The sequence below is a fragment of the Heterocephalus glaber genome, unplaced genomic scaffold (assembly GCF_053883595.1).
Source record: "Heterocephalus glaber isolate CG9 unplaced genomic scaffold, H.glaber_assembly_v1.0 deba00001509, whole genome shotgun sequence".
Taxonomy (NCBI): Eukaryota; Metazoa; Chordata; class Mammalia; order Rodentia; family Bathyergidae; genus Heterocephalus; species Heterocephalus glaber.
This window is the reverse complement of record NW_028258325.1, coordinates 28,998,955-29,025,216: the sequence shown is the minus strand read 5'-3', so window position 1 is coordinate 29,025,216 and position 26,262 is coordinate 28,998,955. Positions and strand designations below refer to the sequence as shown.

Below are 26,262 nucleotides of genomic sequence, written 5' to 3'. Positions count from 1 at the left end.
CATAACATCCTAGCTTTGTGTAAAAAAGGATTGAAATAACTTCAAATTACATGATATCACACTTACTTCCGTTATTTGTTTCATGTAGTCAGAATATAGTTGAGTGAAAAAACAAGTGAATGTCACATTAAAGGCCCTTAATTCTTCAGGTTGGTGGTATAAAATGTTAATTTGAATGATAAATTTCTGAAGTCTTAATTAAAAGGAGGTTCTGGGGTCCAGTCTGTCAATATTTTTGTCCAGTAATTTTTGTCCAGTAATGTTTACATGGTTTTACTTTCTCGTTTTCTTCCCTCTTCTTTAATGTATGTGTGCCACTTCTTCTTACATGTGTGCCAGTTATGCCATCTAGGGAATATCTTAATCCAGTATTATCTCATCTTAATTTAACTAATCTGCAAAATCCTACTTCACAGAATGATTACATTTTGAGGTTCAAAGTAGGTATATGTATGGATGGGGCACTATTCATCTCAGCGTCGCTAAGCGGCACAGTATCATTGTGACAACTGAATCATCAAACTATTATTGCTTACTAATTATAATTAGTCAATGAATTAATCATTGATTAAATTGATAATGGGATTGATAATTAATCTGAAACATTATGACAATACTTGGAAATATCTACTTAATATCTGGTAGTAGTAGATTCTTAGTAAATAATAATTTTTCTCCTTTCCTGACAAGTATGCCTTAAACATAGAGTTTCAAATACAAGAATGCAGACTATGGACAACTGTTTAAGATTTTTCATGGGAGCTTTTGCAAAACGTAGACTTAGGAGTGGGGTAATAGTTCAGTAGTAGAGCATTTACCTAGCATGCACTAGGTTCTGTATATAATCACCTACACCACCACTAGATAAATGAGGATAATAAAGGAAAAGAAAAATACAGAGGGCCAGGGATTTAGCTCAGTGGTGCCTCCGCCTGCCTTCCAAGCACAAGGTCCTGAGTTCAATCCCCAGTACCAAAAAAAAAAGAAAAGAAAAAAGAAAAAGAAAAATACAGAGTCTAAGCTTCTCCCTATGGCTTAATGTTATTTAATAAATGTAGGATGAGGACTAAAAAATCGTGTTTAAAAAACAAGTTTCTGGATATTCTATTGTGCATCCAGGCTCAAGAACAAATTTCTTTGACTAAGATCTTACTGCTTCATTTGTAAAGCTGTAACTCAAGGATATCTCATTTTCATAAAATTCACAGAAAATGCAAAAAAATATTGCCCTCTGTATAACCCACAATTATTTTCCTAGTGATGGCGACAAAATTCAACCAAAATTTCAAAACTATGCAAACATCTCACACAGCTGTATTAGGAGTAAAAATTTAACTTTCTGATTCCTGTTTCAAATAGAGAGGAAACCTTTTCTTTTCTTGGTTATGGCTTTATATGGAAAGAAATATGAGTCAAGACAAATTGTTAATTTGGGCCAAATACCATGGATTGCAAATTGTTTTTTCTTCCACATATTCAGACCATTCTTCAGTTTAGCTAATGAAGCCTCAGATTCATTTCTTCCACATTCCTCCTGATGAATTCATTTTTGCTAACATTGAATTTCTTCTCAGTCTGAATAGATTACAGTTTGGCTACCCCTGGAAGCTCTCCATTAGCTTTTTGAATTTCATGAATACTCTTTCTTACTGAGTACTACTGAGCAAAACAATTCCCCTGCAGCCCAGTGAGCCCATAGACATCAGAAGTCTTTAGCAATATAGGTGGTAGAAATCATAGTGACTGTGAAATTACTGAGAATACAATTCATTTTCCTGATTATAGCACTCATCTACTCCTGGGGTACCCTGTTCTATTATCATCAATGGTTGTCACTTTTCATTTAAAAGAAATGTAAATGGCTATGCCAGAAGAAAAAAGTTAGTCTCATATATTTCATATTTGTTACTGAAAATTTAAGAATATTCAGCTTGAATTTTCATCACCTTTGTGTATTAGTTTTGGCAACTGAGTCTGATGCAGTAGCACACAATGTAGATATCTGCTCTTTCAGCAGGACAATGAGGATTTCATGTAAGACTTTAGTTTCTTTGTGCTTAACTCAAGAAGATAAGATAACTTTCCCTGAGTTGCCAGGGGCAACTTGATTACACATGAAATTAGGAGCTACTCCGAGAAAATAATGTCTAGACACATTCTTATATTTCATTTCAGGGAAATATTCACCTAATATCTGTTATCTCTGGCTGTCAAAACACTGCTGATGAATACAGGCTGTCCCTAGAATCCCATATCTGAGTCCTATAAAGAAGTGAGCATGATAGAAGCAATAATATTTCCACACAGCAGGAAAATTTATTTCAGCACTGGATTGTCAAATGGCACTAATACATTTGACTTGTTCTATATTTTTTAAAAAATATTTGAAATTGTTGTTGACATATGTTTAGGTAATGTCTCCCTTATTTCTTTAGAAATGCCACTTGGTGGGAGATTTGTCTTTTCTGCTTCCCCCTGATTTTTGTTACACATTCCAGCTCCTCAAGTTCTAGCTGAGACCTAAAAGAAGAACTGGTAATTTATATCATTCATTTATTCTCTATATTTAGCTTTTGTTCTGATAAGAATATCAATATTGGTGTGCTTAGGTGTGACTATGGCATCCACTATAAAAATATCAGAGAAATAAAATGTCAGAAGTGGAGACTGGTGAACCTCCCAGGCTAACTGTTTTTGTAAAAGTCTATCTTGGCAATCACAGTGTCTCAGCTTTTGTCATGAAGGTCAAGAGTCTCTTATACTCAGAGTGAATTAGAAACTAGCTATGATTCATTAAAACAAAACTCATGAAAGACTGGTAGATAAGCCACACAAGGATGGAGTCACTTTTTCATGACACATACCTGGGAAGAAGAGGATAGTATTAAAACAGCCCCTCAGGGCAAGATCCAAATTCACCTATTGAAAGTCTGTATACAAAATAAAGTTATACTCCAGAAGATGGTGGATAAATGTCAATCACAGCAAGAGAGAAGCTCAGAGGTACACTGTGCATCTGGTTCTACATGACATGTTCCTGCTGACTCTGCAAGCATTATAAGGAGGACACCTTTGCCCTGAGCACGGCTGAGATCACACTGACAATTGTCCTTCTTTGGTTCCTCTCAGAAATTTTTTTTGCTTTGGATTTCAGATAGACCATCCTTCTAATTTAATTACCTTGGTATTACAACATATCAGAGTTTAACTTTGTCATCATTAGATGCATATATGCCTTGACTAGATCTCTACATATGATTTTTGGGTATTGGGTATTGGGTATTTGAAACACTGGTTTTTTTAAGATAGTATTTGCAGACAGGGGATGTCCTATATTAGATCCTTACTGTGGACAGACTTTCAGAGATTGAGTTTATTTCCCAGATGACAGTGACACTTAACTGTGGCTCCCTTTGTATCTATTCAATCATATGTGCCTGCCACACACAGTGTTTCCTTTCTCTAAGTAATGAAAGTTTATAATTATCTTTACACTAAATCTCACGAGGCCATACCTTTTCACTTCTCACAGTGTCCAACCTAGAAGGGTTCAGAATGCCAGTAAGGTATCTATCAACGGTTTCTTCTAACCTCAACAGAAATATGACGTGATTGATGGGACAGTTGTGGTATATGGTATCTTCTTTATCAGTGTCTCAGACAAAGGGAAATGATACAGAGCTATAGAGAAATTTTGAAAATTATACGTTTATACAATTAATAACAAATAATATTCATAAAAGTTCCTTGATACAAAATAGATGATTGTTTGGATGATGAGGAACCTCAAGGAAAGAGGAAAATATTTGGGAAAATTGTCATGAGAAACATTACAGGAGGGAAGTTTCTGTGGTTTGAACATGGCTGGTCCCTTCTGAAACTCAGATGGGAGATTAACCTTTGAGGGACGTATTGACAGGGTAGAAACTTAATCAACCAGGACATTTAGAGGTGAAACCTCCAGAGATAATTGGATAAAGTTATCAGGATGGGAGCCCAATGGGGGCTTTTATGAAGAGAGAGAGAGATCAGAAGGCACATACAGATATGCTCTTTGTCTCTTACCCTGTGACACACTGTGACACCGAAGGAGTCTGCCAAACAAGAAAGCCATCTGCAGGTGCAGCCTCCCAGCTTTGGATCTAAACTATGAGCCAAAAAAGAACTCTTCTCTTTATAACTTGTCCAGTATGTGGTATTATGTTATCAGCAACAGAAAATGAACCAAGCAAGAATGTAAGGAATTCTACTTGCATTAAATCCAGATCCTTATAGGAGACCACTTGAAGGGTTTCTCAGTGGATCAGGACAACTGACCAAGGGAGAGAAGTACTGTTCCTAGGGATGCTATTTTTTTTTTTTTGGTTTATATAATTGTTTCATCTTAAATTGCAGGCTCGCCTTTTCATGCCTCTCAGCAAAACCTAGAGATCCTGGCCCTTCCAAACAGATTTAACTAAATATCACTTGATAATATGAAGAAATTAAATAGTGCAGCCACTATCAGTCTAAACAAGTATATTTGCAAGAGAGAGATTTGCCCTCCTTAGATGTATTGGTGCCTCTTTTTACACATGAAGCTCTAAGAAAAGTCTTTCTTCTAGTCACTGCTATTTTTAAACTTATGCATACCTGAACACCCTCTCTGAGTGTAGAAAGGGAGCCAAACCTCTCAATTGTTTCCCAAAGCTTCTTCTCCCCCTTTAAATTTCCAGTAAAAAATTCCAATAAAAAACACCTCTTCAAGTGACTGCCAATTGGAATAAACTCACCTTTCATGGCAATCTTTACAGATACATATCTACATAGATAATACTATTTAGACTATGCATCTATAGCCCACAGATTAATGTCACAGTTTGATATTCATGTGAAAAAAATTCCATCTAATTTTTTCTTAATAGGGTGTCATTAAGGAAGTATGTGAACTTTAATACTTTAGAATACAAAACTTGTCAAACTTACTTTTTAAGAATAAACAAACATGATTTGTTAGCTAAAATATAACTAAATCATTCAAAATTCCAAACTGAACTACTAAAAAACAAGCAAAATACAGAGGAAAAAAAAGGAAAAGGAAAGCTGAAAACCATAAATGGAGGCATAAACTGAAGTGTGGATGTCCTGTGTGTTTGGGGAGGTTGGCCGCAGGGATCTTGGGTTTGGGTGTCCAGTGGGGACAGCAAACGGAGCTCTAAGGTTGGAGATGATTTGGAAATACACTCTACTGATTTTGTCTGTTCTTCTCTTCTCCAGTATTATTCTTGTTAAATACCATTCAACACATTTAAAGTATGTATTGACAAACATAGATATTTGGCAGAATAAAAGAAATAAAAACCAGGAAAGAAAGCAGGAATAAATGCAGTTTTGCATATACACATATACAAAAAAAAGTTTTCAAAGTACTTTTGAGCTCTTACTAGTAAGCTATCCTTTCTGTTAGCTGTGAACTTAATCTTAGCTTTTATATAAGATCCCTAAATGATCATTTAGCTTTTCAATCTAAAAAATTATATTTGAAGATCATGGTTTATAACTTATTCTCTCTCTCTCTCTCTCTCTCTCTCTCTATATATATATATATATTTAATTGCCTCAGACATTTCAAAATATGAAACAACTTTTATAAGAAATCACTTAGGGCTCAAATTCTAGCTCAGAAAATATTTTAAAAATGAATGAAAGAAATAGTAAATCACTTTTGGTCATTCCAATAAAACATTCAGAATTAAAAACAAGAAATAAAAAGACTGAAAATCACTCAATATTTCTGGGTTGAATTCTGATTTTCTATCTGACCTTGCAAAGGGTTCCTCCATCTTTCCACTCTGCTCTTCAAGTGGATCTTTTTGTTTTGCTTTAGAATTGTTTCAAGAAGGAGATTTCTCATGTACTGCATCAAATAGTTTTTGGAATAAAGCAGACTATGAATTATTAAATAAATGACATCTAATGCTGATGGTGTAGAATAAATAGTTTTATGGATCTAAGAATAAAAAATATTTTTGTTCTGTATCTAATCCCTGAAATGAAATTTTCTCTTCTGGAGTTCTATTCCTTGCCTGACCCTATGAAACCCGAGGAGATTTCATCCCAGTGAAAAGTTTATGATTATCTGCTCAGAATAAGGCTGGATCAGAGTGAGTATGTGAGAAACACCGTGACAAAATATTAACAAATCTTTTCTATTTTTGTCTCTCCTTTATGGGCCCAGTTAAAATCTTGATTGAATTGTACTGAAACCATTGTTTCTACTTCTGGTAACTGAACGTTTTAGGCTATATCAATAGGTGCTGAGAATTAGATGGGCTTTTCTTCTCACTCTGGGAACCGTAGACATGCTGACACTTTTCACAATTAAAAAAATGTAAACACAATGACTGCATTGCTCATGATTTTATTTAACAGTTAACACTATAGGAATAAGCAGCATAAAATAGTAAATTACCCAGTAATTACCTCATTCATTTTAGAAAGTATGCTAGCCATGTATTTGTACTTTTTGTCTTCTGTTTTTTCTTTCTTTTTGCTGGGGATCAAACCTAGGGTCTTGCACACTCTGCCACTGACTCACACTCTCAGGCCCATGTAGTTTTCTTTATGAGAAAATGAAAAAAAGGAAACAAAGTCTTTGTAAATAGGGAGGGATGGAGGGGTTGAAGGGAGGGCAGGGGAAGGGGGAAAAGAATAAGAACCAAGAGAGATGATGTAAAGGTGCATATCTCCAATGATGAATGTCATTATATTGTACACCTAAAATGTACCAATAAAAGGATATACAAAAAAAAGAATAGATTGCATGTATTTATACCTGCAACTATATTTATATCTACATATATCTAAATCTTTTATTTTACTGTCTGAGATTCTAGTTGTATTAGAGTATCTGACTTTGTCCCCATAAATTAGAAAACATATTTAAAAAGACTGCTCATTCATTTTAACCACACCTTGCAGGATATGAACTTCTAGGATTTTAAGTAGATATTTCTTTCTTCATTTCTCTTTTTTCTGAGACACATCTTCAAGACTTTATGCTGATTATGATGGGAATTTCCAGCTTTATTCTCTGACTACTTTACAATGACCAGAAATCTCAGTAATTTTGGGCATCCTTGGCCTTTTCATTTTCAGAGTGGAGATGCTGAGTTTCTTTCAGATTTTTAGTTATTGCTTTTTTGTTATTATGACACATTGAAATATTTTTTCTGATGAATGTTATAGAAATTCATATTTTTACACAGAATTTGAAGGTGAAAAACCTTCTGTATTTTGTGACAGTTGTCCCTTGGGATCTTGCATACCTTCTCTTTTCTTCTGGGGGTTAGACTTCTCCAAAACATTTCATTTCAGTCATGTTGGCTGTTATATTGCAGATTGTTCCTAGGACTTTGAGCAAGGTTCAAAAAAGATACCCCATTCTTCTATTAGTCATCTCTTAATAGATATTTTTCTTCATGAAAATCATGAATTGTTTTTCTTTTGGTGAAATTCACATGCAATTTTAAACGAAGTTGTATTTGCCGCTTGCACTCGTATAACAGAGTACCTCAACTGGGTAGTTTACAGTGGACATAAATTTATTGGCTCATAGTTCTGGATGCTAAGGAGTTCAAGATCAAGGGGCTGGAGGATTTTGGGGTCTGGTGAAGACCCAGCCAATGCTCCCAGCATCTGCCATGAATTCTGTAGTCTGCAGAGGGGAGGAGTAATGTTCCTCACCTGGAAGAGGGCACAAGAGCCTAGAGAAAGCCCACTCTCAAAGTTCTTTTACCATGGACCTTTCATGGTGTCATCACCCCTTTTTTGTAAATTAAAAATTAATTGGTACATTAAAACAGAAAATATTATATATTAATCAGATTTCATGTAATGTTACAGTGCACATATATATTGATTAATGTTTAAATCATAAGCATACATCATTTCTTGATGGAGAAATCATTCCAAATCTTTTCTTGTACATCTTTAAATGTACAGTACCTCATTGTTATCTATAGTCAACTCCCCTATTCTTCAAAAACACACCAGAACTTCTAGCTGATATCTGTTACTTAGTATCCAGATCAGCCTCTTCCCATTTCTCCCTTGCCCAGTTTCCTCTGACAATCACCATTCTATGCTCAACTTCTATGTGATCAACTTTTTTATATTCCACATATGAACGGGATCTTGCGGTGCTCATCTTTCTGTGCCTGGATTATTTCACTTAACCAAATGCTCATGTGTTCCATCTATGCTGCCACAAATGACAGGATTCCATTCTTATGGCTGACTAGTATTCCTGATCACCTCTTAGAGGCTCTAATTGACAATTAAATTTGAACAAAAATTTTGGATGGGATAAACATTTAAACTGTAGCAATAGGGAACACAGTACTGCTATTCAGACTGAATTCCTGGAAAAATATTTTGGTCAATGTAAAGTAAAATTTATTCATTTTCATTGTATTATTTAAGTATAATCTGCTCACTTCATTTTCAGGTTTAGTGCTATGAGGCATCCTCTAAATTGTAATGTTGACTTTTAAAATCGGTGGATCAATAACTACCCCAAATTTCTTCTACTGAAGAAATCATTTATAAAAATCTTATTTTAAATATTATAAATCTACATACATAGTCATCACCCACCTGTAATTATTAACATTTTGGCAGGCTTATTTCATTGACCACACGCCTCTTACTTTCTTAAGCTAAGGTATTTTAAGGAAATCCAACATTATCATGTCATTTCTAGAAGTTTTTTAGTATGAATTTAACTGTTGACAATCTTTTTAAAAATAGTATATTGCATCGTTACCCAAACAAAATTAGAAGTAATTCTTCAAATCTATTAATAATCATCTACATTTATATTGACCTAGTTGCTTCAATGCTGTTCTATTAGAGGAAATTTACTGAAATCAGGACTCAAATGTGGTCTACACATTGCTTTCCTTGTTGCTTTTTTGTAGCATTGATTTGTTGGAAACACCAGGTCATTTATCCTTGTAGCATATCTTAAATTTGTCTTATTGCCTTCCAGTGATGTAATTTATCTTATTTCATTATCACTCACAAAGCCTGCATAATAGTAGTTAGATGTGGAGGTTTAATTAGATTTAACTTCAGTTTAGGAGGCAGCAAGGATGTTTCACATAAGATCATATTAGTAATTACATGATAACGATGTTTTTCTCACAGTTAGCAATGCTTCAGCTGACTAGTGGGTCAGACAATGCCAAATGATTTCTCTTTCATCAAATTCCTTCTAAAAATTTCATTCAGTGATTTTAGTGGACCATAATCATCAAGCTCCGTTATTTCATTAGGTAGTACAAGATGATAATTTTATAATTCTATCAGGCCTTGTGCATTTATTAGCTGGAATGGTCCTTTAAGGAACAATTTTCGCACATCAACTATTTTCTTATCTTGAAATAGAGCCTGTTCAGTAAAGGCAGTATAAATGATTGATTTATTCTTTTCATTGTTAAAGTTTCAAAATAACGAGTTCATACGTTAGGAACTTTCAGTAGAGACACATATGTTTATGTGGGGGGGCATTTTGAATTCATGGACTTCATATATTTGATTTGATTCAATTTCTTGAATTCAGTATTATTTTATTGTGTCTTATAAGGCAGATCTGTTAGGAATGAATTTCCTCAATTTTTGGGGGTCTCTAAACAATCTTTATCTTTTTTTTCACCTTTAAATATAATTTTACAGCAGTTAGAATTTTAGGTGACAGTGTTTCTGTGATTATGTGTATGTTTCCTTTAGCACTTTAAATATTTCACTCCACTTTCTTCTTGGTTGCATAATTTTCTGTATAGACAAGATATTCTACTGCCATCCCATACAGCTTCTTTCAAGATTTGTCTTTGTCTTTTTGCAAATAGAATATCTATCAAGTATAATTTTTTGTTGTTTTCCTGCTTGATATTCTCTGAGTTTCTCAGATCTTTAATCTTGTGTCGTCTTGTGTCTAATCTTGTGACCTCTGTAGCCGACCTGCTGGCCTCCTTCAATGACCAGAGCACCTTGGACTACCTGGTGGTGTACCTGTGGCTCTTCCTCTCAGGCTACTTGCAGCTTGAGAGCAAGTTCTTAGAGCACCTGGCCATTGTGGATTAAAACTTCTGAATGGTCAGCCATGTTAAACTCTCTTCCTTTATGTTGCTGGTTTTGGGTCTTTTCTATCAGGAAGGGCTGAGTGCTACAGAAAACTGGAACCAGAGAAATGGGGTTGTTTCTGTGATTATCCCTGAGCAAGTGATTCAGAATCCTCTGGAACTGGTTTGTGGGAAGAATTTGGTAAGATCTAGAGATGCAGGTTAGAGAAGCCCTAGCATACTTTGAGCAAAACCCAATGGATGAATCTGGTCAGAGTTTAGAAGACCAGAATGCTGATAGGAATGCAGATGGGAAAGGCCAAGTTTATGAGGTTTAAGATGGGGGTCTTCACTGGTAATTGGATGAGAGGCCATGACTGTTTAATTTGGCAAAGAACTTGTCTACATTTTCCACATGTCCTGAGATTTTTCAGAAAGCTGAATTTAAGGGCCATGGACTGACTGATTTGGTAGCAGAAATTTCAATCACTGCAGTATTCAGGCTATGGTGTGTATATTGCTGGTTGTTTTTAGCCAGCTTTGTATTAAGAACTATGAGCAAAAAGGAAGAGTAGAAAGATTTAGAAAACTTTCATTCTAGCCTGAAAGGAACCATGTGTAAAATTGGGACCAAAAAGAGAGTAGTACCATTAGAAAGAAACTGAGTACTTTTTTAGCCCAAGAACAAAGATGCCTTGAGGGCATCACAGAAATTGGCAAGACCCCACAAATTTCAGGTTGAAGGACACAAAGTATCTCCGGGGCCACTACTCAAGAAGGGCCACCTAGGGAATTGGTTTGCTGGGATTTATTCCACCATGCTCAGTTAAGCAGGCACTCAGAGACCACTGCAGCCATGGTCCAAAAGGTTCTGGTTACAGTTTAAGATGAAGGCAGACACTGGCATCATTTATTTGATGTTGGTTGTTCAGGTATACAGAATACAAGAGTTGTAGGTTATAGAGGTTTCCATCTAGATACTAAAGGAAGTTCCTAGAAGCCAAGCAATCTGCCTTTGAGAAGTGGGTGCATAACATACTGTGTTAATGAAGCCAGAAATGCATTGGAGACTACAGGAAATGGAATGTAGAATGTCTGCTAGGAAAGTCACAAGCAGAGAGTGGAGCCAGTACAGCAGAGAAGCCAGATGGGCTGGATGCCAGGCAGGAAGCTACCACTTAATGTTGGCACTGGTGGGTTTGGGTCCTATGTTGGTTTCATTCTTTTCTATTGTTCTAGTCTTCTCTTTCGGAATGGGAATGTTTATCCTGCACCATTGTATATTGCGGGTGTGTAACCAGCTTTTTAAATTTTACAGAGATTCACAGCTGAGAGTTTGTTTGAATCTCAGAGGAGACTTTTGAACATTTGAGCACTGCTAGAACTGTTGAGACTTTGAGGAAGGTATTGTTGCTTTTTGGTTGTATCAGTATAGTTGTGTAATGTTAGGATTATTACCTTGCGTGTATTTGGAGAGTTAAGTATAGTTTAAAGAGATGTGTTTGGATGTCAGATTGGCAAGAGGTGAAATATAAGAGTTAAATTGGATTATCAACTTGATTGGCTTGTCATCTACCTAGGGAATTAGTAGAACAGACCCCTGGGTGTGTCTGGGTGGATCACAGAAGTGGGATGTCGGGTTCTGTGTCTGGTCCTCTCTGGCACTTATTTGGTTCTGGGCCACCATATGTGTGCATCTCTATTTCACCAGGTCCTTCCACTTGTTTTTCCCCTGGAACAGGCCAACCATGGACTAAAATTTCTTAAACCATAAATGAAATTAAATCTCCCCTCTTTATGTTGTGGTTATTGGGTATTTTCCCTCTCAGCAGTGGAAAAGCTGACTAATACATATACATACCAGAACAAGGAGGGGGACTTTCTCTGGTCTTTACCTGAAAAGCCTAATAGCATTCTTGAAGGTAATGTCTATGAAAGTATGGAGACCTCCTAATTCTATGGCCCCAGGAACTTATAATCTTGCCAATAGTCCTCAGTTTTTAGCAATTTGTCAAAATTATCACTTCAGTCTTCCTAGCAGTTCATTGTTCTAGAGACTTTGAACAGTAAAAAGCTCTTGGCTGTGATTATCTGCATCTACGTCCTGATAGATTTCAAGTGGCAATTTCGCTCTTCAATCTCACTTCTTTGATAGGTACAAGAAAAATCATTAATTTCAGAGTTTTTTTTCAATCTTTTTTTTTTGTAAAAATAAGAGTGGTAACTTCTAAGTGCCTTAGATATCTGAACTAAAACCATAAGACACATTCAGTGTTGTTGTTAAATCTTCAAACTGTTCCATTCTAAGGTTATGGTAGACATTGCAAATTGGATAATATACCATTTAGGTATGATCCCATTCATATTTTGTTAGATTCCTTTCTTTCTGCCCTAAAATATTCTAGGATCATTTTGTACATTTTTTGTCAAACCTGGCATGAACTTTATGTTCATGAAGCCCTGAAAGGAATAATTAGAAAATAAAATAAAAATGAGCAATTAAAATATTCTTTTGATAATTCTCATTTTATTTGAAGTTATCATATGCCAAACCACATACATTGATTATGACAAAACTTAGCTAATATTTATTTAATAATTCAGTAGTATTTATTTATTACATACATCATGCCAGCACTATTCTAGGTGGCTAGAGATATATTAGTGAATGAAAGAAAATATTTTACACTTGTAAGGCTTGTCTTTATAGAAAGAACAGAGGCCGGGAATTTAGCTCAGTGGTTCTGGCACCTGCCTTGCAAGTGCAAGGTCCTGAGTTTGATCCCTGGTACCAAAAACAAAACAAAACAAAAGAAAGAACAGAAAAAACCCCACAATAAACACTAATTAATAAGAATTATGGAAGAAAAATATAGAGGGATCTGGAAAATATGCATATTCACAGTGAGTTACAATTTAAAAAGACTGCTCAGAATAAGTGGTATTGAATATCAGATGAGTCAGACTTAAAATAGCTGAAGGTTTTATCCACGCTGATATCTGGGAGATAGTGTTGCAGGTGCATTGCACTGTCACAAATCCAACGGGCTACAGTTTGTCCAGCTAAACAATAATGATGACATCTCTCCACCCTTGAATTCGGATATCAGGGAAGCACCATACTGGAGATACTCTGCAATTTCTAGGAGATGTGGGAACCACTTTGTATATAGCAAAGAATTTTTACTATATAGAATGTGATATTCTCTGTTAAAACAGAAAGAAATCCTAATCTAAGAAGGAAAACAATTCTAACATATGAGTAATATCCCTAGATTTTAAGCATATTTAAGAAAAGTTCCCAAGTAATTTTTATTGGATTGTGATTACAATGAATAACAAAGGATAAGACAATATAAAAGAATTTCATGAATCAAAAAAAAAATTTCTAAACTGGAAAAAACAAGACAAAATCATCAAGAATGCATCATAGTAAACATTTTAAATATATTTTTCACTTGAACATTTTAACATATCTTTTGAAGTTGCATATGTTAATTTATAATGTTTGAAATCAGAGTTTTAATGAGTCAAATCACAATCTTTCATACACGGAAGTCAGAGGACTTTAATATACATTATTAATTAGCCACAAATTCTGTTTTAGGTAAGCGAGAGCTTATTATCCAAACAAGAATCAGAGAGGTTAAAAGGCTGATTCTAAATTACAATAGAGTTAAAATTAGAAACTATATCCTACTTGTCCTGATCATCCTGATGTAAAATGAGCCTTCGACTAAAAGTAAGCCTGAATTACTGGCTGTTTCTAAACTAATGACTTTGGTTTGGAAATTTATGGGTTAATGATGAAAAGAGATGAAAGATTGATTGAAAAGCTGAAAAAAGATAACATAATGTAATATATTGTTCCTATTAAGTTATTACATTAATTATTACATTAAGTGCTCTTCTTATTGTTTTCTTAAAAGAAAAAAGCAACAAAGCTGCATTTTTCGGCTGGGTCTCCCGACGGGAAGGTGAATGCTTCCTGCACGTGTTGGTGTTTCACCTCTTGTCAGCCTGTAGAGTTTGGACCTCGTGCTGGAGATAATTCAGGAATGCATAGAGGATCGAATTCCCGAGTTGGAACAGCTGGAGGGCATTGGACTGTTCAGTCACGCGGAGATTAAGGCTATCATTAAGAAGGCTTCTGATCTAGAATACAAAATACAGCGAAGAGCACTTTTCAAGAAGACTTTATCAGTTATGTTCAATATGAAATTAATCTTTTGGAGCTGATCCAGAGAAGAAGACGCATTAAATATTCATTTAAGAGGGATGAGATTGAGCGTTCTATTTTACAGCGAGTACAAGGTGTCTTCCGACGTGCTTCAGCAAAGTGGAAAGATGATGTTCAGCTTTGGCTATCTTATGTAGTTTTTTGTAAGAAATGGGCTACCAAAGCTCAATTTAGCAAAGTATTCTCAGCCATGTTGGCCATTCATTCGAACAAGCCAGCTTTGTGGATTATGGTGGCCAAATGGGAAGTGGAAGATCGCTTGTCTTCAGAAAGTGCAAGGCAGTTATTTCTTCGGGCTCTTCGCTTTCACCCAGAGTGCTCAAGACTCTATCAAGAATACTTTAGGATGGAGCTGATGCATGCTGAGAAACTCAGGAAAGAAAAGCAAGAATTTGAAAAAGCTGACATGGACATGGGGGATTTTGATTATCCTGAAGAAATCCTTAAGGGCCAGTTGGCACGGATCATCTACAAAAATTCTATAAGCAAGATTAAAGGTGCAGAATTTCATGTGTCACTACTTTCAGTTGCACAGCTTTTTGACTTTGCCAAAGATCTACAAAAAGAAATTTATGATGACCTTCAGGCTCTGCACACAGATGACCCTCTCACTTGGGATTATGTGGCATGTCGAGAATTAGAGGTTGAGTCCCAACCAGAGGCACAGCCACCATCAAATCAAGCCAAAACAGTGGAGGTGTGCCGAAGGGAGGAGCGGAGCTGTGCTGTGTATAAAGAGGCAGTGAGGACTCTCTCTACAGAGGCCATGTGGAAGTGTTACGTCAGCTTTTGCTTGGAACGATTTTCTAAGAAGACGAGTAGTGAGTTCCTCAGAAGAAAGAGGCTAGAAAGAACCATGATTACATTCAGGAAGGCAAATGAACTCAGACTTCTCTCGGAATTCCACTATAAGCAATGGATCGAGTTGTTGCTGCAACATGACTTCTTTACAGAAGCTCTGGATGTGGCAGAAACTGGGACTGAATTGTTCAAAGACTCTGTAACGATATGGCAGAAAAAGCTGCAGGGGCTGATGAAGTCAAAGAGCCCAGATATAGACAAGCATTTTGAAAGAGGCTTTGTGCACCTGAAGTCCCAGGTTTGTCTGCCCTTGTGGATTTCTTGGGCAGAATGGAGCGAAGGTGCTGAAAGCCAAGAAGACACAGAAGCTATCTTTAGGAAAGCTATTTTAGCTGTCACGGGTGCCAGCTCAGTAACTCTGAAAGATAAATACCTTGACCGGGCTTATCGAAGTGGTGGCTACAAAAAGGCCAGAGCTGTGTTTAAGAGTTTACAGGAAATCCGTCCATTTTCAGATGAGTTTTTCAGGAAAATGATCCAGTTTGAAAAAAAGCAAGAATCCTGTAAGATGGCTAATTTAAGAGAATATTATGAGAGGGCTTTGAGAGAGTTTGGATCTGTAGATTCTGATCTCTGGATGGATTACATCAAAGAAGAGTTGAACCACCTCCTTGGTAGACCTGAGAACTGTGGACAGATCTACTGGTGAGCCATGAAAATGTTGCAGGGGAAGTCAGCAGAGTTGTTTGTAGCTAAACATGCTATGCATCAGGCTGGCCATTAGTGAAGAGACAAATAGAACCAACTTTGTGAAATTGTACTGCAAGTCCTCTGGGCAGACTGTATTATGAATCAGTGTATAAATTGTTCAGTTGGCAAAAAAAAAAAAAGCTGCATTTTTCTAAAGATTGTGATTTCTTTCTGATGAGATACTAAGAGATACTACAAAAAAAATCCTCACTAAGTGACAGTTAAATATATCTGCAAATTTTTTTGAGATTTTTTTTTTTTCCTGTTGAGGGTTTGGAATCTATGTCCTCTTCTTTTGAGTTTGCATGGACTCCATGAGTGTTTGACCATAAGAATATAGTGTACTTAATGCTCAGTTATTTATTTGGTCCAGTTCTTAAGAAAGTGAAAGCTATCCTGTATATTGTCCAGCACCCTGTTGGAAAAACCATGTGCAGAGGCCTTGAATAACATGAAAAGAAATAGAGGACCTCAAGGGGGTCCCAGCTTTTTAGCCCTCTTATCGCTATTGTACTCTTCAGACCAACCTAGGCAACCAGTGCCTCTAGTGGCTGCCAGCTGAAACAAGAATCACTCCACTGAACCCCATCCAATTCCTGATTTACCAATCAGTAAGATGCAATAAAATTGGTGTTATTTTAGTCACAACATTCTGGAATGGGTTGTTTTGCACAAATAGCTAAGTGGAACATCATCTTCCCTTGTCTGTATCTCTTTTTGATTTATAGGTCTTACTTAGATATTTTTAAATAAGGTGCTCATGAAATTTAAAAAGGGAGAATATTTTTTTCCCTAAGAGATGAGCCTAACATCCCTAAGTATCCTTAATACCTCAGTGGACTCTTTTTTCTCTTCACTTAGTCATGGACTCAGCTTTAAATCTTAGTTCGATAAACTGAGTTCCTCAGCCCTTTACCAGCATATGTATCCAGGACCTCCCTTTGTTTTTTTGCAGCCTGTTCTCAAAGTAAAAGACATATAATCAAAACTTTCACACCTCAATTTTATTGTTTATCTCTGAAGTTTCCTTTTACTGTCAAATTATGCCTGTAAATCCCCCCTACAGATGATCAGAACAAGAAGAGACCGTTGTGATATGTGCTGATGCTTACTGTTCCTAATTTTACTGTGCTAATCATTCTTCACTACTAGCTGTAAAAAACACCTGTCCAATCAGTGCAAACTCCTGTTTTCCTTAAGAAAGTGAACTCTTCATCAAAAGCATTGTCACCAAAAGGCCACTTTTTTTTTTAGTACCATGGATCAAACTCTGGTCCTTGTGCTTGTGCAGCAGGCGGCAAAACCACTGAGCTAAATCCCCAGCCAAACGGCCACTTTTGAAATGTCTGGAGGAAGAGAAGCAACTGAAGCTCTAGCTCAAGGGCTATAAATTGTCTTCTTTATGTGTATAAATTCCTGTACATATTCCAGTGGCCATATGCTGTGCTTTTTGGGGGTAGGAATTCTGACACTGGGCTGAGAAGGAATGAGTTCTGTGGTCAATGATTGATATCATCCATGGGAAAAAAGAATTTGCTATTGATGATAGAACCTTATACTATGGGTAAGAGAAACTACAAGGGCTATTGAGATATATAATTAAGATATATAATGAGATATATATAAAGAACAGCATGACTTAGACTTGCATGGACCAGAAGTCTAGTACTGTAGTGCCTGTGGTCATGAGCAAGACCATAGGTGTCTTATAATCAGTAAGAGGTATAATTCTGGCCCTGTATTTTGTTGAGGGATGTTTCTTCCCTGCAGCTTTCCTTGTAGTAGTCCTTAGTAGGGTGTTTAGATTTCCTATAATAGGAATAATTTTGAGTTTGTTTTTAACAGTACACTATTAATATTTCATATCCATTTCACCATAGTTCTGTGATCAGGCTGGATAAGACCTGATATTCTTTTCTGTCAAAAAGAAAATAAACACAGAGAACTTAAGTTTCTTATTTAATATGATATATCATGGGAAGAACAAAGATTTCTTGATATAGTATTATTGTGCATTTTTCCACACAATGGAACCCTCAATTCTGATAATTCATTTAGGCATTCAAAATATTGTATTACTTGATGCTTTGCTCTAAAATATTTATTATGTCTTCATAGTGAAATAGAAAACTTAAAATGAAATGCTCATTAAAATTTTTTAGTATGTTTGATGTGACAAGTTAAGGAGTGGAGAAACTTTAAAAGGATAAAATCAGTTAGGTCTTCAAAGATTTCGACAAAAATTGCTATAAGCAACTAAAAATGCAAAACAGAAAGTATAATGTCTAAAAAATGTAGGAATATACATAGGAAACTTGACTTCTCTTCCACAGGATCAGTAGTTGAAAAACATTCCCTGAAAAATTAATGTTACAACTGTCAGGATGAAATACAATTCACCTTTATCAAGAAAATCTAAATGTCAGCTTCCAAATGACATAAGTTTAAAGATAAAAGTAGATACTTCCCCCAGAAATAATATCCCAAAGGCAAAGTTTCGTATTGGAATTATAAGTAATTCCCCCACCCCTCGCCTCTTTTCTGGTATCTCTTTAAGATTCATGGTTCTCTATAGCAAAGCCTTGAGAAACTGTAGACCTCAGCAAATGAAGAATAAAGAAATAATGCTGATTATCCTCAAGACTAAGAATTCAGTACTGGTATTTCTCTTTATGTTTTATCTCTTGCTTCCTCTCTGCGGCCTCTTCTAAGTCTTCTTTATGTTTTTCAGTTCTTACCTTGTGCTGTCCATTCCTCTCTCTCTGGGTTCAGGACCTTACTTCTGAGTTCAAATGTAGAGATGAGTGCAGTCCTCATTTATTGTCACATTGCTGAGGTAGGAACAATGTGATGGCTTGGCACAAGTTCCATCTCTTCTTGATAACTCTACAACATATTTTGCCAACTTGATTGAGAAGCTGTGGTTCGCTAGAAGAAACCACATGCCAACAACTTTTTTATGAAAACAGTTCAGGCTGGGCTTGAACTCACTATGTAGCCCAGGCTGGGCTGGAACTCCAGTGATTCTCCTGCTTCCATTCACTGAGTGCTGGGATTACAGGCGTGTGCCATCATGCCTGGCAAGCCAACAACTTTGCATATTGTGCTCTATGTGTTCACATAAGTCTCACTTACTAGCTTTTCCACCTGCTCCTCCCTTCCAGTTCCTTTCACAGGTTCAAATGTATTCTGTGCCTAGATTCTTCTTTTTTTGTGCTTTGTGTAATTCCTTAAGAATCAAGCATGCAGTCCTATTTATGATGCAATGACAAACATTAAGAGCTGTTAATTGATCTTGCTTTATATACAGTAGACTCATAAACTTCACAGTGAAAAACTGTCTCATTGGTCATTGAGTAGATTTACTTTGTGTCACAATTTAACAATAAAATATTAATGTCTATAATTAGAATAAGGTAAATATGTATTATCATTTCAAATGAAAAACTTTTTATCTGCTTACTTTTATTTATGTTTAGGACTCCTATTTCTTGCATAGACAATTCAAGGCAAATTAAGAAATGACAGGTTAACAACTGAGAAGATTTTAATTTTTATCTTAGAAGATAGGCAGTTTTATTAAAGTGTTTCAATGTTAGTAAGACAGTAAATGATTTCAAAATTAAAATTTTCTTTGCAAATTATATGTGTAAAAGTACAAAGTTGTTTTTGCCAAAAAGTATCTATGTAGATCAGTTAGATATTTTGCCTATTTCCTATGGCAAATAATAGATAATTTTTTGAGGAAATTTAATTAAAAACAAAAACTCTCAACCCAGGCAATTTCAGCTGAAAGGTAGTAGAGAAAGAAAACACTTATTTTTGTATAAGTATTACACCAGAATGTGATGAATATCACAAGCAATTGTCTAACACACTTCAAAGACGGACAAGAGCGTCATCCTTTTGTACTGTCAGGTACCCATTATTGCAAGTGTTTTCAAGATAAATAATAACTAGTCCTCACAGAATTTGACAACACCATTTGTTGCACATAATTCACTCTCACTCTTCTAGGTAATTGGGTGACCATCTCTGTTTGCTAATTGTCTTCACCCAGAGGGACAAAAAACACCTCATTTCTGTATGCACTTGGAGATGCCCCTCCCCACCCTCTCCCTAGAATCCAGGCTCCTATCCTGCCACAGGAACTCTGAGGCATGCCTGCTATTTCCTTAACGCTGACATTTCAAAGACATAGTACCTATGTCCTTGACAAAGACATCTCTAGATCATAAAGGCAACATAAGTCCCATCTAGCTTTTAAATAGCTTTGGATACATTTGAAAGAGAGGAGAAATTACTTAAAATTTCATATTTGCTAGAGTAGATGCTCTAGAGAAATGAGAGTTGGGAAATCTCTTTTCTTATATTCAAAAGGAAGAATTTAGCCTGTTTTTACTTTGTATTTATTTTTTTAATCTCTGTATTCTTTCACACACATTGCTAGCTTTTCCACAGTGCTTTCATCACAAAGAAATACAGCACTTTTAACCCATTGGACTCTGCTTTCATTGTAAAGAAGGGTGTTGATGACATGGAGTAGTTATTTTTTTCAGGCAGGAGATCATCATTATAATTCACTGATTTTAGTTATTAAAAAAATTAGCAACCAGATTGTTAAATGATGAAAACAAAAGAAGTAATAAAAAATACAAACCTTTGCAATTATTTTACACAAATAGAATTGGAACCTGGACTAACCCAAGATTCCAGATAATTATCACCTATTTTTAAAATTTGATCTTTTGCAAAACAGAAGGGATCAAGAGATGAAGAGAGGCAGGAAAGGAGGGCAAGGGAAAGGAATGAAAAAAAGAATTAAAATGTGTTCTGTGCATGTACCAACTCCCCGGGATGAATGTAATTATTATGTACTGCAAACATTTATTGATAAAAATAAATGGAACAAAATTTGATTTCAGACCTCAAAATCAAATTGATATTTTTAAAGCTTCATCTGTAGAGCCAACAAATCAGATCATTTGACACTTTGTGGCTTGATTTATAATATTAAAATACATAAAAATGATTTCTCCCATTTCTACTTGTTTATTTTTATTTATTTATTTTTTGGTACCGGAGATTGAACTCGGGTCCTTGTGCTTGCGCAGCAGGCGGCGAAACCACTGAGCTAAATCCCTGGTCCTCTACTTGTTTATTTTTGTGGAGTGTTTGCTTTAGATCTGCTTTTTAACTAAATTACATTTTCCTCTTCTTTTCTCTTTCCCTCTTCCTCACCTTTGTCCTCTTATTTTTCTCTGGATGTGCTTTTTACCTTTGAACTGGATAAGATGTCATAACATTTTCTACCTTAATTCTACCCATCATTTAGGCATCCAAATCTTCCCCCAAATAAATCCCTGAACTAATCAACTCAAAGGTTAACTATAATTTATTTGCAATTTAATGACATTTTCAAGTAACAATTGTATTTTTTCGTTGTTGCAATGATACACATAAATTTATCTTGTTTCTAAGCCTAACAAATGTGTTTTCTAGAGATAAGAAGTCTATTTTCACTATGTTTGTTCTCTGAATAGCTCAACTTTTTGAAAAAGTTTTATAAATATTATATACATTTGTTAATCATTTTCCTTTTTTAATTATGTATTTAGACTCAATTTTGCATGCTGAAATTGCTGTCTCTGCTTTGTTATTTTGGTAATTTAGCATGATCAGATTTGACGTAATGTAAAATTACTCTTACTTTTCACAAACACATATGTGTATTAACCCACACACTGATAATTTAAAATAAGCCAAATGCTAGAGTCTCACTGTTGATGTGAAATGATGTTAAGCAAAATTTTAACTTCATTTCATAACTTTTTGGAATTTTTCTCCAAGGATATCATATTTTTGGACTTATGTTCTTGTTATCTACTAGTATACCTAGAAAGAAATTTGATGAAAAATTTTCTTTAATTTTAATAGAGGATGGTAGTGGAGAGTATGTATACATTTAAGTGAAATATCCTATGAGATGTTAAAACCTACTAACAAAGATCATCCCACATTTGAAAAATTTTCTATCCATCATCTGTTTTTTTTTTTTTTTGCCTTCTATGTGTTTCTATTTTATTATCACACATTCTGATGTTAAAATAACTCATGGAAAATAAAAACAGAGTAACTGACCTATCCTTTTTAATGTTTATCTTGTATTTAACAGATTAATGTGTCCTTGAAGTACTTTCATGTACAATTATTTATGTTATTTCAGAGAACACCATGAAAAGCAAGGCCTGTTAACACTTAGTATAATAAAGAAAAGAGCTGTTATTTATTGAGTTCTTTCTATATAGTAGGTATTTTGACAAGAGATTATGTGAGGTATCTTGCAAATCTTCATAATAACCCTGGGAAAGGCAAGAATTTATTATTTCTTCTTTTACAGAGGAGGAAATCAAGTCTCAGAGGGATTAGATGGCTTGTGACCATTTACAGAAACCAGAAACTGCTAGGGTTTGAGCACTAATTCAGTTTGCTGTCTATAAACACCACAATTCCTCATCAGTATACTAAGGTTCATTTAGAAATTGCCTGGCATAGCAAAGTAAAATTAATTGGGCTAATGGAATCCTACTGAGAGCAAACTAATACTGTATTTTCCTTTCCAGTCTTCTCTCTTATTCTTCATCAATCAACTTGTATATTTTCTTTATGTATGTACGGCAGGAAAAATTCCTGCCCCTGGTTATTGATTCATTTCCATCTTGTACTCTGTACTTCCATGTGTCATTTTATTTCATCCTCATGACCATTCAATATGTAATACTTCTTAGTACACAGAAGGGTATAGAGAATCAAACCTGCTAAATGAGTTGACCAAGATCACATTCTATGTCACAGAAACAAAGTGTGAACCTAAGTCTTTGAACTGCAGACAGATTTTTCCTTTATGATACTATTGTGGTTAATTTTGTTAACTTGGAGGATGATTTGGATGAGAAACATTTAAATTAGTGAACTTTAAGCAAAACCAACTGCTTTGCATATTGAGAAGAAATAAACAGAGCAAAAAGACCAACCTCTTTGAGGAAATGAAAATCTTTTTGGACTTATCTGTACCATCAGCTTCCCTGGATCTCCAGCCTGGAAGCCTACGCTACAGATGTGGGACTCAACAGACTCTATGATCACATGAGACAAGTCCTTAAAAGAACTCTTCTTCACACACACACACACACACACACGGACACATGCATGCATGCATGCACACACACACAGAGCCATGGTATTGGTGTGTTTCTGGAGAAGCTGGAAAAATACAGACACAGTTTGTGGCATATATAATTAATGTTAGGAAACTTGGCAACAAGCACAAATTATGCACAAACCTCCTTCTATTGACTCCATCTGAGACTTTCATTTAGAGTCTACTCATTCTTTGTAATGTGACCTTGTGATTAATAAAGAAATTTAATAATTAGTAATTAGAAGAGAATAATACTTGCAGTACATTAATATTCAATTACAAATGCAAATAAATTAACATAGGTAAACAGAATCTTTCATGTAAATTATGAGTCTTTGTTTAGAAGACCTAGGGATTATAGAATTATGGCTTTAAAAAGGCTTGGAAAGGGTTCTGATTAACTGTGCATAAAAATTCTGCAATGATGAGATGTTTAGCTTAGTCCATTCAATTTTGCTGTTATATTTCTATTCTTATGATGGAAAGCTCAAAGTTTCTTGGGATTATTACTAAGTATTGTTTGCTATTTATTGGAAAATTTACCAAAATACTCAATGTAGAACAATGGGGGACAGCAAGGGAGCGAGGGAGAGAGAGAGAAAGAAGAGAGAAAAGAAAGAAAAAAGAGAAAAAAAAAATTTAAAGAGTAGAAAAAGAAGAAAAAAAATTAAAAATAAGAGCAAAAAAATTAGTGGTAATTTAAAAAACAACAAATAAAAGATAAAAATGGAAGGTTTCCTTCAGGGTGTCTCTGCTGTCACAATAGACAACGTGGGCAGCAGTGTGCAGTTATAAGTCAATGAGTCTCAGTAAGCCAGTCACAGACCTGTGAGATTCAGGCAGATTTCTGGCTGCAAGTCTCAAGTTGAGCTTCCCGTCCTCCTGCAGGGTTAAACTGTGCAAGGTTCTATTGCAGGTTCCAGCTGCCCTTCCCCTGAAGACAGTCCAGGTTCCAATGGGAGGTGATGATCCCTCCAACTTACCAAGTACTGTGGTCTGGTGTGCCTTTATTGCGGAGATTCTCTTCACTTTTCCAGCGGGCTTCAGTTTTCATCAGGGAGCCTGAGAGAGGCCCTCTATCTGTTGTCCACTTCTCCAGCTCAGGACAATGGCTTTTATGTCCCTCTGTGCCTCTGTAGTGTGGAATCAGGTAGCTCCACAGCCAAGAGGCCAGAGCTGGTAAAATATTCTTGTTCTGGGCCTTGGTCCTCCCTTCGCAGCACCCTTTTCCCGGGCAATGTCGCTTTTCCGGGCGGGGACCTATGGTAGCAGTAGGCTGGAGCTCGGGCAGCGGGCACCCAGGTAGTTGTAGGAGAGTGGGCCAGCGCAGGGGTGGCTCAGGCCCAGGGTTGAGGCTGTGGAGTTTGTGACCAGGGCTCTCGGGATTAGGGGCTTGACGCGGTGGCCCCCAGCTTTGGCTGCGCTGGGCCCCTCAGCTCCGGGCTGCTGTCCTCCTTCCGAGGTCCAAAATACTCAATGTAAACATAAAAAGGGTAATTTATGTGTTTTCTTAATATCTAAAGATGGAAAGTTAATTTTCAGATTTTTTTCTCTTACATTTGTCCTAGGCAACATTTAGGGCTTATGATCATCTACTTTTTTTAAGGGCAAATTTGTAAGCTACAAAAGAGCCAGCACATCTATGAAATTCATTATTCGAAAACAAACAGTTTAGAAATTAAAGTTGAATACAATACACATACATGATATGATCTTAGGAAGATTAGAAAGCAAAAAATCAGATGCAGATCTATTGCAACAGAACACATAGAGAGTAGATTCACTGAAAAGAATGGGAGAAGCAAAAAATAAATTCTTTATTCACTAAAACATCTAGAAGAGTGAAATTGCAAAAGAGGAAGTCTAAGATCAGAAAAGAAAGTGTTTATGTGAAAGCCATTTTGACAAAAATTTTAAATGGGAACCAAAGGAAAATTTTGATCTATTCTACACCAAATACAATATGTGGGTTTTCTACACCAAGCTCTTTTCTAATTTTCTTCAAACATCAAGTGGGTATCCTACAATCTAATTCAATTCTCACTGTAACAACTCACAGTCAGAGCAGACTCCACAAGTTAAGGACTCGGTTTAGCAAGACTCACCCATGCTCACTTCAAACACCAATCAAAACTAATAGGTCTAACATTAACCACACTTCTATCTGACTTGGTTACAAATTTGTGGTTCCCAGAATCTCCTTTCCAGGTTTGATGTTTCTTTATAACAGATCATAAAACTGAGGGAAACACGGCTTATCTTACCAGTTTATTGCAAGGCATGTTATAAAAGGTACATGGGAAAACTCAGATGAAAAGGCATACTTAGGCAAAACCAGAGAGTGCCCTTCTGGAGAAGTGGAGTTGGCATGTGTCATCCTCCTGCTTTGAAGATGTGTTCACCACCGTGCAACCTCTTCAACGCCTATCATATAAAGTTTTGTGAAAGGCTCATTATATAGGCTTGGTGAACTGAATCATTGGCCATGATGATTAACTCAATTTCCAACCCCTTTTCCATCCTTGGAAGTTGGAACTTGGTGGATGGGGTTGAAAGTTTGAACCTTCTGTTTATGTGCTGGTCTTTTTGGTGACTAGTGCCTATCCTGAAGCTACTAAGGATGCCAGCTACTAATCATATCTGTTAGCATGTAAAAGAACACTTTTTATCACTCCAGAGATTCCAAGGGGCTTAGGCACTCTTGTGTCAAGAACAAAGGAGTAAGATCAAATATAACAAATGATGTTCTTTTTTTTTTCTTAAATTCTTTTATTGATATATTTTAGGTATACAACACATTTACATTTCTCATTGGGAACTGTACCTTCACATAATGCATCTTGGTTCTTATTTTTTCCCCATTCCTAGCCCTCCCTTCACCCCCTCCACCCTTCCCTATTTACAAAGACTTTATTTCCATTGTTTCCATTTCTCATCATTTTTCCTTTCCCCTGCCCCTGCCACTACCCCTACCCCTTTGGAACTTTTCTTCCTATTTTGCATTATTGATTATTCATTCTAATCATTGGTACATTTTAGGTATACAATATAATGACATTCATCATTGCAAATTTGCACCTTTACATAATCTCTCTTGGTTCTTATTTTTCACCCTTGCCCAGCCCTCCATTCAACACCTCTATCCCTCCCTATTTACAAAGATTTTG

The 26,262-nt window shown here is 35.9% G+C and overlaps 1 pseudogene; it reads left to right on the top strand.

Annotated features, from left to right (window-relative positions):
• The first annotated feature begins 10,318 nt into the window (after nt 1-10,318).
• On the top strand, nt 10,319-16,058 carry LOC101724771 (U3 small nucleolar RNA-associated protein 6 homolog pseudogene; annotated as a pseudogene).
• The last annotated feature ends 10,204 nt before the right edge of the window (nt 16,059-26,262 follow it).